Source organism: Colletes latitarsis, chromosome 8 (assembly GCF_051014445.1).
Source record: "Colletes latitarsis isolate SP2378_abdomen chromosome 8, iyColLati1, whole genome shotgun sequence".
NCBI lineage: Eukaryota > Metazoa > Arthropoda > Insecta > Hymenoptera > Colletidae > Colletes > Colletes latitarsis.
The window spans coordinates 25,084,208-25,100,945 of record NC_135141.1 but is presented as its reverse complement, the minus strand read 5'-3'; the positions used below and the strand labels follow the sequence as shown (position 1 = coordinate 25,100,945).

Below are 16,738 nucleotides of genomic sequence, written 5' to 3'. Positions count from 1 at the left end.
GGTAAGAAGCAAAATTTAATCGACAAACCTCCCGTGGAAAATGATTATTTAATCACGGAGTTTCGGGGGAAAGTTTTGGCTTTGATAATTTCGTTGGATTGCATTTAATTTTGCTTGTTTGCCTTCTCGAAAAACGGGAAAGTGTAATTTGCGACTGAGTCGCGGTAAACCTCGAGATCCGTTTACCTTGGTCTCGTCGCGAGAATGGTTGGCGCCATTTTCACCGCAGTATCAATTTAATTCTTTTCTGGCTCTACAATGAAATGAAATTCTCTTGCAGTAAGAGTGAAGATCCTTTCGAAATTCGATCTATCGAACGTTTTGCAGATATGGCTCTTTGAAAGTAGACTCTACGGAGGCATTCGTGGCCAAGCGATCGAGATTCGCGATCGCGATCCCACGACTATCGCGTATCCATACCCGTGTACCGTTAATGGACGTTCCAGGCGTAATTCACCAGTCGGAACGAGACGGTTCGCCATTCGCGATCGCTTAATATTTATATCACCGTGAATGCCGCGAACGCGCGGAAACAGAAGCACCGTTGCTGCAACCAGGAAGCCACGATGATCGTTCGCGATCGACGACGAAAAATCGTGACGATACGTTTACTCGAAGAGATCGAGTTATCAGGAGGAAACCGTAAATCTGCCGAGGTCGTACATCTTCGCGTTATTATCGATCCTCCGTGATTAAACAGAGTCGTACGATCACGATATACCAACTTTAACCCCCTAAACGACGGGCATCGAGTAACAACTGAAACTGATTCTATCTGTATTGGGCATAAAACGATAAGAAATTAAGATATGTTATGTTTGTCTGCTTACATTTATTATAAGATGAGCTTAATCTAAGGGAGAATGGACGAGAGTGTAACGGGGAAAAACGTGAAATAACGAAAATGTACAATTTAATGTCAATGAAGGATTCCATCTATTTCAGCTTACGAATAGTTCAATTTTAAGAGTCGTCACTCGTTGGATGGCTAAAAACTCGTGCATTACGTTATGGAATATAGTCTGTCGATGTCAACAGATGTGGTTTCGATGGGAATGAGCTTGCAGAAATAATCGGGACTCGCGGATAAGTTAACGGGAATTGGACGAGGAGGGTTTGAGAAGTCGTGTCGAGCGAACCGGTGGAAATAAAGGCGAGCGGTGGGCGTCGTTCTCGGCCGTGGCCTCGCAGCCACTCCGATAACTAAGGTCGTAGCGTTTTATGGAGTCCGTGCTCATAAGTGTAACGGTGTTCGGACGCAACGCGATTCACGGCGCCGAAGAGGAGCGAGCGAGGTTACCGTTGCGCGGTCCACAAACTCCAGCGGCCAATATTCCCTCTCGCCCATCGAGTCGCGCGTCCCTGTTTGCTTTCCCCCCACACGTCCTCTCTCTTGCAACTGCCTTTTCCGTACGTTTACGACGCCGTAACGATCGCCCAGGCTACTTAACATACCGTCAAAGCACGGATCGCGAGCCTTTGCCACCCTCGTCCGTCGATTTACTGCCGCCATTACGACTCGGCTCTGAACACCGATTAACCTCTATTCCGGTTAGAGACATTTTTAATATTTACTTGCAACAGGTCCGTGCACTGTTTCTACTGTGTACACCCAAGTTACAAGCAGTCTATTTAATATAAATGGAGATCAGTCGCCTATGCTGTCTTCTACTCTTCGACGCGTGGTTCTTTCTCGTGTTCCAGCGCGTGTAACATGTTTTTCTTTCGACTTTACGGTCGGAGAGCGCGCGTTTCTTGCGAGGCATAATTCAATCCTCCTAAACGTTTTTGCCTTTGAAGCAACGTCCAGGAGATTGATGCGTTGGGTGGTTTTTAAAAAAATAAATCTCAAATATTGCCCGAGATTCCGTAACGGGAACTCGGGCGATAAAGGAGGAAAGAGTTTCGGAAGCGTGGCGTTTTCACGCCCACGCGAGCTCCGGGTATCGCGATCGACGACGTTAATTCCGCAAAAAACGCGATTACCGTTCGGTGCGCAGATGCACACGCCTGGCGATATCAGCTCGCGGCCGCTCGAATCGCGCGCCCGTGTCCGTTCCCTCCCGTTACTCCTTCCCTCCATTACTGATTCGCCGTTTATGGGCCGAGAGGCCGATCCGCGGATAAACCTAATACGGAAGAATCCCGTGGGTTCAACCGGTCGACGCACGACTTTTCCGCCATCGCGCTTCTGAGCCACATTTAACCCTTCACGGTTACACGCTAAACAACTAACCAATTTTCTCTATTCGACTACCCACCAAATAAAGCAAAATTATTCGTTGTAAATTGCAAAATTACGAAAGATTGTTCACCTGCTAATGCATCTAGCTATCTAAATTAACCCTTTGCACTCAGAGACTTTTCTTCGATCATCTATCACTAACTCGAGTTTCTTAAATATTCCAAGTAAACATATCTTTGTTTACATTCCTTGCTTATGTATTTTGTCCTGTATAATCGCTTTAAAACAATAATATCTTGTGTTTCAAAGGGCTTAAGATGTACAGTGCTTCGAGATGAAAGCAAGCCTAAGGGATCTGAAAGGAGGAGAGCAGGTGGTTGAAAGTAGAGTTTCCAAGGATCTATCGTCTCGTAGACCGTGACGAATCGCGTTAGGATCTACAGATTTGAGCAAACATGGACTCGCTAGCCTAGACATTGGACAGTCGTTGGTAGTTAATTCGCAGGAGACTCGAGACAGAAGTTCTTCCTGCCACGCTTGCAGTTAATGAGCAAGCGTGATCGCTGAGAAGGAACCGGGTGGTTTTTTTCCGGCGTTCCTTCCGCGAACGACACGGTTTCGATGGCCGGCCTTCTAACGGGCTGCTCGAAACGGTCTCGGAGCGCTCAGCGTTCCAGGGAACTGAATCGAATCGATTTACCAACGGATATTCTTGGTCTCGTCGCTCCGAGGTATTCCAACGTGCTGAGCAACCAGGTCAATACATCCATAATCATTATTATTTGTTGCAATATGCTAGCTTGCACCCCTCGTACGCCAAATATTAAATACTTTAAACAGAATACAGAATGGCGGCGAGAAAGTAAATCCTCTCGCGACAAAACCGATTTAATCGATCGTAAACTCATTTTATTGCGCCACCATCGACCGAACACTCGTTGAATTTAATGATATGGATTTATAGTCTCGGAGTGCTATCTACTTTTTTGTAGATCCATACATCATGGTATTAGATAGCTGACGATAGGCGTTTGGAGGTCGAAAAATATTTGGTGAACAGGAAGAACTGGTTGCACGCGTTGAAGTGTGTTTTCAGCGCAGTGGAGCAAACGGACCATCGAAATGCGAGGACGACCCGAGAACCGGATCGAAGACCGGTAGAACCGTTTTATCGAGATATATTCGGGCCACGAAAAAGTCGCCGAGGGTGGAGCCGTGTCTTGAAACTCGCCGGAAGCTTGAAACTGTCGCGCGATTCTAGAACGCGAACAGTTTATCGATACTGGTCCCGATGTTTACGTTTAGTCGCGTCATTTATTACTCGAACGTTTATTAATCGGCATACGTCGCCACGAGATCGTCGATCTCTTTTTCCTGGTTTTCGATCGAGAATGCCGAGCACGACCTGATTTTCCGCGACGGATGCAGCGTCGATCGCCGTACCGTTAATCGATCAATTTGCAAGCGACGCGATCTCGGGATCCATCGCGGATCCAGGCCAACTTCGCGTCCTCCCCTTCCGACGTTGCGCGGTCAAAAGGGGGCAGATTCGTGATTTATACGCGCCGATGTTCTTAATGCCGACTACCTACCGGCGATTCTCCGCGATCGAGATCGATGATCCAACGGCACCGGCTCATTACGACCGGTTAAACGGATCACGGATGGCCTTTCCGCCGGGTTCACCCATGCAACATGGTAAATTGAATATCGGGCCTAAATTGCTCCTGACCTCCTGTATCGGCCCTTACGATCCACCGGAAGACTCTCCGAGAAGATGGGATTTTTTCTCGGTAATTCTCGTAAAATTATACGAGCTGTTTCTTAATTCGGGGCCTGAGATCGACGCACGAAGCTTGGAGTACCATTTTAGGGTACTTTGGAACATTCTTACTCCTTCCATTATTAATTCGATCTTACAGTCTATAATGGTTATCCCCGAAGTAAGAACTGGAAGTAGGCAAGATCGAATTATTGAAAGTCAAACGTGTTAAGCCAGATTCTAACGGATACACGTCGGAGCAAACGTGTTTTCTACTCCAACTGCGAACGTACAATGCTGACTAATATGGCGTATAAAAACCATATGCAAGTATGCCAACTAGATAGCGGTGCATTTGAAAGTAATATAACGCATAGGAGCTCGCACACCGATCAGAAACGGGACGCAAATTGCACATTCCACTTCTTCTTTTGGGAATTGTCTCAAGGGAAGGACGATCGAGCCTCTAAAATTAAACGAAGATAGAAGATCGATAGAGAAGAAAAACTCTCTGTACTAATTGCAACAGCTGGTATTTCAATGTTATCAAGGCAAATCCATTCAAGGCTTCCCTACGTTTTATTAGCGCCCTAACTGCCCTGAATCCATCCCAACCGTTCCCACGCACGAGGAAACGCGTTACTTTTAATTTCAAGACGAAGAAATTAAAATTTATTGCACCGCGCCTTAGTTCAACTCTTAATTTCAAACGAATTAAAATTTATTGCGGCCGCGTTCTATTAAACGATCCATCCCCGGCGCCGACGAAGAAAAAACAGTCGACGAGAGATCCGGACGATCGCTTAAATAATAATGCGCGATTTCCCCTCTGCTCGCGGAGATCTCGTTTTATTTTCGAGTCCGTGGGCTGTAATCGCGAGGAAACGCGGCGCGATAACGCGAAATCATTAAGCCCCGAGCGTGAATTCAAAGAGATGCGCGTATCTGCGCGGTATGGCCAGGAAGTAGCTTTAAAACGTGCTAAGTGTTCGATAATGAGCTCCTGTCGTTCCTCCTCCCCCGTCCCCCTACTGTTTCGCCTCCTCTCCGTCGAGTTCGTTCGCCTTTACGCACCTCGATACATCGATGCATTACGATCGACTTCCCTCGCGTCCTCCTCGCGTTTCCTATCGAATTTGATATCTTCGTTCGCTCGACGGGCGCCAAAGGGTTTAAAGATAATTGTTTGCCTCGAGTAATTGGTTTCCCCTTCGTTTCTCATCCTTTTTACTTTTCTTCCCGACCCGCCGCCTCTTCCTTTCGACCGTGTACACACAGCAGCGCAAATTACGAGTTAGAAATTGAGCGTTACTGATTAAGGGCGGAAGAGATAATAGCTGGTACGCGTTCGAGGATATCGTTAGTCATAATGAAACACCTTAAATACCTTCGCAGCGAACGTCCGTCTTCCGCGAACGTGTCGGCACTCGGTTCAACCAGACTGCCAATCGATCGACGATTCAAACAAACGCACTTTTCGAAACATACGCGCCTCAACCCCTCAATTCGACAAAATTCCTCGACGCTGCTTCGAGGCTCAAGATCTTTTAACAGGTCAATATTGCCATAAATGAAAACCGATGCAACCGTAATTCGCCTGCCACCGGTACTGGTTTCGACCGACCACGATAATGACGTTTCCGTCTTCATTGTTTGCAAATGGGGAATCGTTTATCGCTCGCAAACGAGTCGTTTATTAACGAGATTTCAATGGACGTCATTTGTGAATGCGACGTCCGTTATGCGGTCTACATTCGTCTTTGCTCGCCGGGTGCAGCACAGATGGCGATTCAGCAAGGATGACTGTTACTAGATAGTCGAGACGGACGATGGTCGTTGTTCCCCGGTTGGACGTTCAAGTCTTACCGAGTAACTGCTTTTAAAAATCCGCGAAATGTTCTAATTAACTCTTAGGAATCCTGTGCTTCTACTTAAAAATCTTCGCCAGTGACTCTCGAGAAAATATGATATTAATTTCAAAAGCGCGACGAGCGGGAATTCTTCCTCGAAAAAGAATAAAATGCAGTAACGAAACCAGCGATCGCGCGATAAATCTCAAATTCAAATAACGCGTAATTAGAATAGAAGAGTAACATTATTCGCTTCCAATTAGACGTAATTGGTTACGACAACCGAGGCCATAATTCCGGTACGGATTAAATTACAGGGCCCAAAACGAAATCGTTAACGCGGAAGAACGAGCAGTGAACTCGACGTTTTCAATTTTAATAAAATCCTTCTTGAAGCTTGCTCACGACACGGTGTGTATCTACCTGACGCGAGAACAATAGAATTTTTCAAGATTCTCGAAACACCGACGGGGCTTAAAATAGACTCGTTAAATCCTCGCCTTCCGATTTAATTTGCAATCGCGTGCACACTGAATTTCTGCCAGCCAGAGACACTAGCGAGAGGTTTAAAAAACAAAACAAAATGCAACGCGTAACTCGGGAGCTTAACCCTTAAGTGGATTATTGGGGCCTCCGTAAGTTTAAACTAACAATTATTTAATACATGTAAATGTAATTATTTGAAAATTTATGTAACCCTCATTTCATTATTTTTTAAATGCTCTATTACGTAAAATAATTCAGTTGAGATTGAGGGTCCACTTAAGGGTTAAATTGTCACGTTTTGCCCAAAGATGATTTCTCTGGTAGTGTTAATAAGCGTCTAGTTTGTTGACGAGGTCACTATGGAGGATCTCGCGGGCCCAGAGGGGGGTGTACGGTGGAGAAACGTTAATTAACGGAAAAGATTCCGGCGGATAAAATTCCAAAGTCTCTCGGGAGCGGGTCGAGGAGTGATCTAGCTGGTCGGAGCCTGTTGGTAAGATGGAAGAAGCGCGCGAGCCGTGCGGAGTGTTGGTCAGGGCCGTAGGCAGCCCCGGGGTCAACGGCCAGGCGGCGCCTGGAAGATCCACCATCGGCTGAACGCGAGATAGTGGGGCAGGTCGCGGCTGCAACTCCACGGAAAAAGAGAAGACACGGACAGGAGGAAAGAGAAGAGTGCGCCATGTCGAATGGCAGATCCGCGGCGAAATGAGTAAACGTTCGTTTGCCACCTTCGGGGATCGTTGACGAACAACTTTCTTCTGCGCTCGCGAACGGATAATACCACTTAACGACGGAATTATTACCGCGTCGATGAGGCCCATTGCAAATCGTTAGATCCTGCGATCCTGTCATTTCTTATCGACTGCATCTACAGCTTTATGGCTTAATGCGTTTGGAAGACAGGTACTGTGCTATCTTGGCCTTGAAACTGTGCTCGACATCGCGAAAAAGATGATTATTCTCCCGTTTTTGGATCGGAGGCTTCCTCGTCGTAAGATTTTGGGAATGTATAACGCCTAAAAGACTTTTTGTTAGCGAAATCTAATAGCCTTTGCCGCGGCCATGTTGGAGAACGCGAAGGAAACGCGGGATTTATATTAGACTAGCCATTTATTAATCTAGAATCCCGAACTCGGCATCGCGAAAGGAAGGTTTCCGAGTAAACGGAGGCGCCCCGGCCGGTTTCGCGAGCGAGAACGAAAGCGTCGAAGAAGGAGAAGGTTTTCAATTAAAGTTTTTAAGTTCGTTCAACCTTGTTCCCCCCTGGTAACGCAACGATTCGTACAGACGATAAAGCAAAAAGCCAGGCTGTTCGAAGAAAAGCGTAGGAACGATGACGACGACGATCGGGCTGATGATGATGAGGATGATGATGGTGATGATGATGATGGTGCCGGCGATGGAGAAGAGAGCTCGTCGTCACGGCGTGGTGGGCTTGCACGCGGGTATGGAATACGAGGCTTATATCGTCCGCGACTAGATCCCGCGGATACATCCTTTGGAAACGAGACGCTGCGTCTTAGGGTCACGATTCACCGATATTTTTGCGAATCAACCACGACGAGGAGTATCTCTACCACGATAAACGACACGTGTACAATTAACTCGGCGTACAACAATGATTTTCAGCTTCACAGTTTTACGAACTCTCGGTTTTAACGAGAGAACAGATCGAATCAGCTTTCCGCGCGACCCTCGTAACGCATAAAATTAAAACTACAGTGTAACGTTGTACGATGCGAACAGTTCATCTTTTATGTACCCTTCCTACGCGTACCTACAGGAATCGCGTAACGCCTACTGAATACGTACACGATAGCCAGGCTATTTTTGCTGTTTTCAGATTTTAATCGGAAACCCTTTCGCGCGGCGCAAGACGTGCGTGACACAAACGTAATTAGGCGTACACGAATTACGCAATTAAATATACGAACAGGCCCGATGATTTAATGGTTGTTGAACCTCCCCTGCGAACTACGGCAAATTCTTTTCCGATAACGCCGTTTCGGACGCCATTGTTCGCTCGACGCATCGACCATGAAACAAGCATCTAGATCGCGGTGTATTTAGAGAAACACGAGCATTCAATGAAGATCGAATGCTTCGCGATTAATTATCGACATCATATTGTTCGGCGCGGCTCTTATTTCGTTTAAGAGGCTCGAAATAATTATAGGTTAATTTGTAACCCGACCAGTTATCGATACGGCAACTATTATCTAGATATGTTGCTAATTGAATGGAGAAATTGGTATTGACGACGTTTCGTTTTCGATTATGGCAGGGAAGATACACTGTAGCTGATCTTATCCTTTTATTAACCCTTAACAGGTTTCGCGTGGTAGATTGATACTTCGTCGAGTACATTTTATTCCTAATTAATATCGTACTGAAAATAACTATTTTCGATTCGAGATGATTCGAAGCGACGATAGTTAGAAATCGTGTCGATAATTGGGAACGTTAACCTCGTTCGTACACGAGCGCTTCCTGGAGCGAACGATTCGTAATGCTCGTGAAATAACACGCGGAATAGCGACGACGCGACGAGTGTCGGAAGACGTTACCGCTTCTCTGGCATTGAACTCACCGGCCTCCAGCGTACTTCGACACTGGAAAACGAGCCAGCGGCCACCTGTTCGCGACAGAATCAGCTTCCGCTTTTAAACGCCTCGTACCGTACTCCCGACTCGTCGTTACGACGACAGATATACGCAATATCGTACTACGCGCGATACAATGATAATCAAACGTCTCGAAGACGTGGGATTCGCGAGAACACGTTTCGAAATATTCTAAATTAACAGAGATTTCTTAAGTTACGAGTAATAGAACTTCCATAACTTTCTCGACAGGCAAGCTTGACATCAGATTTATGGAACGTGTCGATTCGTGACAGATTCCATATTCAAAGTTACAGAATTTGTGATTATTATTTACTAGCAATTCTAATCGTCCACGTTTCGATGAATCTGTGATCGATGGATTCGAGGAACGACCTGTGCCCATCGATTGGTATTTCCTACGTCTCTTATGTCCCATATCCCATAGTCCAACGTGCCCTGTTCAAAGTACAAGAGGTTCTATTGTCTCCGTAGACGGATACACGGTGTCCGTGCGCTATGTGGCCCACACATTATTCGGAAGGTCGACGGACTCGATGGTCGAGACGCGGTACCAGCATGAATATGTATTCGATGGGCGTCCGCGAGATCGTCCACGCGGAATACGAACGATTCGGTGGCCGAGTACGTCTTCGCTGGTCTATGGAATCGTTGGACGATAACGGCGCAGTTTTACCGGAGTATCTGGTTCTCCCGGTCTAGCCTCGCTGGGGAACGTTCGCCATCGGTGGCAATTTCGTTGGATGGGTTTAGGGTGGCAATTTAGCTCCGGCGGCCAGGCGAAACGAGCTCAGCCGAGAGAAACGCGTTTCGGTTTTACGCGCGGCTTCGCGTTTGTTCGATATTACGGGCCTCGGTTGTTGCTCAACGCCGGCTACGGCCCTGACTTTGAACCGCGTTTGCTCGACTCTCACCGTGGGAATGGCGGCCACTTTGGTATGCACCGATCGTCCCGCGACTTTTATTCGTCCAGGGGCGATCGATCCTCGATCTACTCTCCGCAAGGTCGACCTACGGTACCTGAAATCGTCTCCTCCGCGGATCGACGTCGCGATAACTTCGACAGACATCGGAGGATTCTCATCGCGGCGACGTCCGCCACGGTCTTATCACTTTCTCGACATCTTCGCGGGACCGTTAATCGATCTCACCCGAGGAACTCGCGGCGGGACTTTGACACTGTTCCTTCGATCGGTCTGAGAATCTTCGTTCGAGCACTTTTCGCATCGCACGTACCTTGGTTGGATTTATCCACTTGGTAAAGAGTTTCCCGGGCTCTTCCGTTCCTCTAATCACTCGCTGTTATCACCACGTTTCCCGGCTGCGGAACTTGGCGAACTTCGGGGATTCGATACGGTACCGGAAATCGGGAGGGACAGAGACGGTGGACAGAGAATACCGAGAAACGTTCACCGATTCGTCCACCGCGATCACACGCGACGGAACACTTCTCTCGGCCGGAAGACGTAGAAAAAAAAAAAACAAAACAACGCTCCTGATGGCTGGACTGTCGGCACGGGTCTGTCTTCGAGGCGGCGCATCGGGCTGACTTTATAAACCGAGCTGGTCGGGTGGTGGTCGCGTCTGCTTGCCGGTCAAACACGACGTACCATTGGTCGCGTTCGCGTAAACGCGGCCCCCGATTGGACGCGGGATCTAGCGGTACCCGTGGCTCCATCCGAGGTGGATCTCTCGCTTCTTCGAGCCACGATGTTTCCGTGCCTCTCCCTCTCTTCTTTTCCGTCTTTACCTCGTGTCCCTCTCTCTGTCCACGCGGCCACCACGCAGGCTAGTTACTTCGCGTAATTAGGGAACAGTGACATTTTACCGTTTTTTCTCTCTCTTCGCCCCCCCCCCTTTCCCCCTGCAAGAGCTCCTCTCTACGAGTCCTCGACTCTGGCCACCTCGAACGAAATCGAACTGACCTGCGCACTCCCGTATGCCCAAAACTTGCTTGCATCGATCATTGAGGTTTGGGTTAGGTCTGGTTCGATGTCCAAAACTTACATCGATCATCGAAGCCCACGGGAACGCCATTGTGACTTTCTATTACTTATGTAAACTTACAATTGGGAGCGTCGTCTTCCGATTGTTCTCCAGAAGAAATCAATAGCGCGAAGAACGAATAATCTTGACGAACGTCCTATCGATCTTCGATTGCCAGGTCCTATTTCTTCACCACTCGCTCTTTCGCACTCTGTACCGTGGTGTACAGAGTCCCAGGGGCCCCAACGTGGAGGTGAGGCGAGTGGATTTGACCGGAGCGAGCCCTCCAACTTCGTCGAAGTTCCCCACACCGTGGAGAACATCAACTAAATCGGGGTTTTCGACCTGTTCGAGAACAGGAAGACTCGCTCCAGCCTCGTGCCCCCTCAAATATTTGATAAATCGCTTATTACTTATGAGAAGATCGGTTTGTCCTTGACCCCCATCTTATTTGACTTTTCCTGTCCCCCGAGTAACGTCCAGGTGTTTTCTCGTCCCGGCACGTAGCAACCTGTTGCCTGTTGCATTATTACCGCGGAACACGGGGCGATAAAATATCGTCCGCGCAACAGCAACGTCCGCGTCATGCTGGCTCCCCGCGCAAAAACCGACGGAACGAAGATAGAACGGAGGAGGAAGAAGGAGTTTTTCGATGATCGATCGGAAAGATCGCGCGAGATTCATCGTGGTTACCCAGGAAGACCGGTCAACGTTCGAACGGTGGCCGTGTGGCAGGGGGGGATGGGTCAAGCAAGGCAATAAGTAAGATTAATTCGGCGCGTCGGACGATAGAAGACGCTCGTGGCCGCGCGGTCAGGTTCACCGAGGACGATGGCTCGTCGCGACGGCGATCGACGATTAGTAGACCCGTGTTTTTGCAATTCCCGCGCGGATAGGATCGTCCGGGCTCGCCGGAGCCTCGTAATAAGACGATTTGACGCGGTCGGTAGCGGTAATATTTTACTATCGTGCCATGAATTTTTGATGAAATCGTCGCGCAGGACTGTAAACGTGATTGCAACGACTCCTTTAGTAGATCGTAACGTCGGGAAAGTCAACGACATTAGTCACCGAGACGCGCTGATATACGATGACCGATTTGTTACGAGGACTGTCATGCATCGCCATTACCGAACGATTTTAAACGCTGATGGAAACAAATTGGCCTCAAAGTCATTCTCAAGGTCGTTACTCTGAACTTGTGACAAATAGAGAGCCCGTAGGTAGCGAAATATTCAGAGTCGTAGTTCCCGTTTTACTTTCCCGGAAGTTACGAAATCTAATAACGCTGTATAAATTGGAACGATAGCAGTTTTATATGAGTTATCGGTGTAACTTCCTCCCGAACGATTCGTCTTAATTCTATACTCGAAGTCGTTTACCGGAACAAAAGTACCGCGAATACATTTCATTTTCAGAAATCCTCCATAGGAAAATCAGTCGAACGAGGATGCGTGGCTGCCAAATCACTTTTCCCTACACATGTTTCATACATATCTCGTTACGATCCGAGCGTTATGAGCCGGCACTCCATCTTGTTATTTCTACCGGAACAACATCCAGGAGAGCGAAGTATACTTGAAAAAATACCAATATATTCTATAAAATACGCTCGAAGAATTCCAGACTACAAGATGGAAGGTCAAAACTCTCGCATAGATTTTATTTCATTCTCGAAAATAATTTTATTTCTCGAATCTATCGTGAATCGATTAACATGTTAACGAAGCGATGAACCTGGAGCCATTAGAAATCCTCACAAAAGAATATCATGTGAAAATCTCATACGATTTCCTCAGCGAACCCGGGGATTGATTTTATTAAGATCGGACACATTATGTAACGGATGATTAAGACGAGGATCTTCTAGGCAACATGTACACTCGTTACGTCGATCAAACGTTCCATTGTTCGCGAAGATCTGGCCATTGGTATTAGAATTGTGCAAATTCGGACGTCGAAAAATTGGGTTAGATTTTAGGATACATTATTATTACATTTTATTTCTCCTTACTGTACTTTCCTTTGTGCTTATGACATGCGTTTGAATATAATAAAGATCTATCATTATTAGAAAATGTGTTGCAATACAATGGAGAAATATACCTGTCTGATTATGACCCACCGTTTCTACTTCTGCAGAAGTTCAAGTCGTACGCCATTGCTCGCGTACTCGATTGAACTTCAAAGCAGATTTTCGCAAAAAACGAAGCCTCCAAGTAAAGAAATATAATTTTCACCGATCGAAGTAATATCCCGTCTCTACGGTAGCTATAACGATCCAGATGAAACGGAGAACGAAACGATCTACGCGCTACTTCCTCGATGCATATTACAGGTTCTACTATAAACGATCAAGTTTCACCATAATTAGCGTCGAGGAATCACCATATCTCGAGATAGCTCTCGTCGTTTTCCCGTTGCATTCCGGAAAATGTAGCTCAGTCTCTCCGCGCGCGTCTCGTCGAATAACCGCGAAGATCCCATGGCATTCTTGGCATAATCCGACGCCCAGCTTTGGGAAGATACGGTTGTTCCAGTGGCCGTCGGTCCGTTGCTAATAAGATCGTTAAACGTCCGGACGAGGGAAGCGTAACGACGGTGGCTTACGCGTGCATCAATGCAACCGACTATCGTTTCCATTCGAACATCAAACCGACCACTAAGTAAACGTAACTGTCGCTAAATATCTGCCTAGTGCGATTCCGTAATCGCCTCCACCCTCGATCGATGCGTTTTACAATGCAAATCGTTTATCGGATATCAGCTATCGGAAATCGTAATGGCCTTCGCTGATAATCGCTGATCCGTGAAGCTGTTTATCTTCGCGAACTTCCAAGGAAGTTACGGATCCGTGTAACCGGCCTAAATCAAGTGGAAATCCTTAGCCTCGGAGCGATTCGTTCCACCAGAAATCTACTTAAATATTTTTTGTATACCTCGAATCAACGCTTTTCTCGTAACAATGATTTTCTTGGAAATATTTCTCGATTCGTTCGGAGTCTACGCCACTGACACGAACGAAGAAGGGAGCCGTCCTTGATATATGACTCGATCCTGAGGAGCGTATCTGGCTCACCAGAACGAAGTTTCTTCCACTCGTTAGATCAACAGGTGGATCGTTAAAAGATGTATTTATATACGGTACCGGGTCTCTCGACTAGCGGGTATCGCCGGAGCATATTAATGTTGGCAACGCGATATTTATGGCCGAATAAACGTTGAAGAGATCGTCGTATAACGCGATTAATCTCGGAGTCCAATTATCCGCAGATACGATCGAAACTATTGTTTCTATTTGCTCAGGTATATTGCAGGGTAAATTGAAAACGTCGAGAACGGATCCTCGTAGTGGAAGTTCTGTTTGTTCCGCGTTTAAGGGAAGGCGCGACCGGGTACGTGGGAGGATGAGTTCGATGGCGTAAAATATTACCAACGATTCCTGGTTGTTCCTCCGACGGGGGAATGGTTTCTCCAGCGAAACGCGGAGGGAGCAAATTGATGCGATTCCTCGTAATAGCGGTCGTTACGCACACGCAACGTTTGTTGTCGATCTCGAAGATCGGAGAAAAGCGTTTCGTTTCCGGTTTTCCAGACCCGCGATGCTCGACTGGAACCCGTGCATTTCGCTAAGCGACCGCTCCTTGTTGGCATTATTTTTATTACGAAAATTCATCCGCGCTTACTGTCGAATAAATTAATTTTAATTACCTTAAGACGATTATATTCAACGTAATCTTGGAGTCCCCGAGAAATTTCGAGTCCTTCTGGTCGACGTAGAATACGCCATTAATAAAAGATGCGTCGCGCGAGCCTGCGCCGTCGACGAGACGCTAAATAACTACGCGAAAGAAAGAAGTCGTAGGATTATTTACGAGACAATCGAGAAATGGGATTATGATTTACCGATTTGATTTCGATGCTGACCTTCGTTGACGACCTTCGTTGATTATTCAACGAACCTGCACCGAGCATCGTTAAATGGTCTTGTTCCTCCACTTCCCTCCGCCATAAATATTATGCAAATTATTGGGAATAAAATTCCGCGATATTAAATTCAATGAGATCCACTCGTAACGATCCATGTACTGTCCAAGTTAAATGATTCTTAACCGCTCGTAGTTCGTCTCCGATAATTACCAAAGTTTTCCTTTTGGCATATTTCTCTTGCGAGGCATCCGGGTGGACCAAAGTCAATTTTTGGCGGTGATTAACAAGGAAAACTATCGTTGGGACGATATCGGTTGAAAGGACAGGTTTGTCTAGCGACAACGGTGGTCACCGACCATGAAGAGAACCGTAGAAAACAATCAGCCGAAATCAGCGCCGCTGGTCAGTCTAAGTGCCTAACTGTAGCGTTTTATGCTCGGTGATCTAACTTGCATACGTCCTAACCTGTGGCCACGCGGCGACACGCAAACACGGCCCTTCCCATGTCGTTGCCTAACTGTAGACTTTTATGCTTTGCTAGCTGCGCCTAAGCCACACGCTCCTCGCTCTTCGCGAATATTTCCATTCGTCTGAAACCACTTCTATATTAATCACGACCCCGAACGCAACGGTGCTATTCAATTAAAAGGCTCGGTGGAGCCCGAGGTGACTAAGCAGGACATTATTAGCGAACATAAACATTGGCTAGTTGCACTGTCACGCAACCACGATCGCTGGTCACCGATAAAACTGTGTTTGCTACAGCCAACGTGACTGCGTGAGTCTCTTTCTGCCTTGCAAAGGAGTCGTCCCTTTGGCTGAAGGTTTGTTACGGATACCCAACCGATGTAGACAAAGTCCAAAACTAGCGATCGCCAATTAACCGCTTCTGAATCGCAGGAAGCTCTGTTTGGTTGGCCGTCGCGGGTCAGGGTGTCCGTCTCGCGGCGAGATGTCGGGTCGAATCACCCCGGATAAAATCAGCTCGTTTATCTGCGCATTCATCTGTCACGCGCATTCGCCATGCCTCTAATTTCGAACATCCATTCGCTGTCCCGGCGAAACCGGGATCGCATCGATCCATCGGCCGCCGGATCGGTCTTACGGTTCTTCGTGCCTGTAATAAAGTATCTATTTATCTGTCTATCCGTCCATCCATCGTTGCACGCGGGCGTATACGATTCCTCCGCGGGTCGTGCGAAGTTATTTCGACGCCGATGATCGGGCATAAGCGTCCGAGCGTGCTGTTCGAACGCTTTACGAGCTCCGAGCGCGGGTGTGGAAAGCCTCTAACCATGATCCCCGCCAGCGGAGAGGACGCGCGTGTCGACGGGGTCACCGCGGGGTTAACCACTTAATTGCAAACCTCCCCTCAACTTTGTTACGCTTTCTTCCGGGTCGAGCGCTCCACGCGACTCCCTTCCACGCTCCAACCTTCCTTTCTTAACCCTCTCAAACTATACACGCACAGCTTTACCTTACAATGGGCGAGAAAAAACAGCAACGTTCTCAAATTTGTGATTTACATTCTTAGGGGAAGGAGAAATTTTCTTATCGTTGGTACACGTTGCTACGCAGAATGACGATCTCTCGATCGACCAACGGAAATTAATGTTGACGCAGTTTCACAATCCTTTAACACTAAACTTTAACGAAACAACAAACTGATTTTGCCAAGGTTTGACTCGCTTATGCTCTTTACTCTATGCAGTCGAGTGATGATCAGATCAGATCGCAAGAGCTCTTCTGAAGCTTTTGTTTAGACGGAAAAACGTAGAGACGCGATTGAATGTATAATTATTCGCAGCACCTGCCATGCACGAAAGCTTCGTCCATGAGTCAGCGTGCGCCACGTAGAATGTTCGTGGTTCTTGGGGCCCCGTTCGTTTCCAAGCTTTACGTTCGTGACGAATCG

General features: G+C 47.3%; 1 protein-coding gene across 1 annotated transcript in view; it reads right to left on the bottom strand.

Moving 5' to 3' along the window:
• Tyn (trynity) overlaps positions 1 to 10,918 on the bottom strand; it is a 46,084-nt gene extending 35,166 nt beyond the window's left edge. Inside the window, exon 1 of the mRNA XM_076770818.1 lies at positions 10,144 to 10,918. The gene's annotated coding sequence lies outside the window, so the exon portion shown is untranslated. The remainder of the gene's footprint in view (positions 1 to 10,143) is intronic.
• Between the last annotated feature and the right edge of the window lie 5,820 nt (positions 10,919 to 16,738).